This window comes from Myotis davidii, unplaced genomic scaffold, assembly GCF_000327345.1.
Source record: "Myotis davidii unplaced genomic scaffold, ASM32734v1 scaffold960, whole genome shotgun sequence".
Classification (NCBI taxonomy): domain Eukaryota; kingdom Metazoa; phylum Chordata; class Mammalia; order Chiroptera; family Vespertilionidae; genus Myotis; species Myotis davidii.
Genome location: NW_006293003.1, coordinates 2,944,733 through 2,945,842, shown reverse-complemented (window position 1 = coordinate 2,945,842; position 1,110 = coordinate 2,944,733). Strand labels below are relative to the sequence as shown.

General features: G+C 58.6%; 1 protein-coding gene across 1 annotated transcript in view; it reads left to right on the top strand.

Annotated features, from left to right (window-relative positions):
• The window catches only part of PPP2R2C (protein phosphatase 2 regulatory subunit B, gamma), a 50,646-nt gene that overhangs the window by 27,963 nt on the left and 21,573 nt on the right, over positions 1-1,110 (top strand). The gene's annotated exons all lie outside the window — the stretch shown is intronic.

Here is a 1,110-nt window from a genome sequence, read left to right as displayed (position 1 = left end):
CCTGGCACTGGGCAGCCAGGTGCCCGGAGTCGGGCGAGGCCTGGCTGGAGGTGGTGGGAAGCCGGGGCCAGCGAGGGGGCCCGGGGCGTGCGTGTGTGTGTGACTGGGCCATGCTTTTCCGGGTCTGCAGTTTGGAGGCTCAGACAGTGAGCGAGGGGTGGGCAGCTGGTTCCTCTCTGGAAGCTCTGGGAAAACCCGCCCTCACCTTCCCTGGCTCCCGGGCCGCCTGCATCTCTAGGCTCAGGCCCCTCCCCGCCTTCGAAGCCAGCCCTGCTGGAGGCCTTCCTCTCCCTGCATCACACGGTCCCCCTCGCCCCCCACTTTTAAGGCCCGTGGATGACACTGGACCCACGTGCATAACCCAGGAAAGTCCCGATCCCAGGTCAGCCAATCGTCAGCCCTGATCCCCCCTTTGCCACTTTGCCCTGAGACATACACACCCCGGTTCTGTGGTGGGGACACAGGCAGCCTCCACAGCCCCCTCCAGGCCACCTTGTCTATGCCCCCCGCTGTGTCGGCGCCCGGGTCAGCCTGGCCCTCTGTGAGCCCCTGGGGGGATGAGGCGTGATGTACCTTGTTTCTAGGGGCGAAAGTCCAGTGTCCCCGGAGGAGTGACCGTGATGTTTGCATGATGGAAGATGGTTTGATTGTTTCAAATATTGGTTTAGGGCAGGGGTGGGCAAACTTTTTGACTCAAGGGCCACAATGGGTTCTTAAACTGGACCGGAGGCCGGAACAAAAGCATGGATGGAGTGTTTGTGTGAACTAATATAAATTCAAAGTAAACATCATTACATAAAAGGGCACTGTCGTTTTTTTTTTTAGTTTTATTCATTTCAAACGGGCCGGATGCGGCCCGCGGGCTGTAGTTTGCCCACGGCTGGTTTAGGGTTTAGTGACATGGAAAAGGATTCTGTTAAAACATCCCACAGGGGACAGAGCACAGCCGAACAATGGACGGAGAAACAATGGAAAGAGAGATTTTTTTCTGAGTGCGGGAGGGTGGGGGGGTGCGGGGATGGGGGGCTGTGGTAAGCAGGGTCACCCTCCTCTCCACCCGTGTCTGTGTGCTTGGCCTTCAGCTTGGGGTTCAGCGTTGAGCGGGGAACA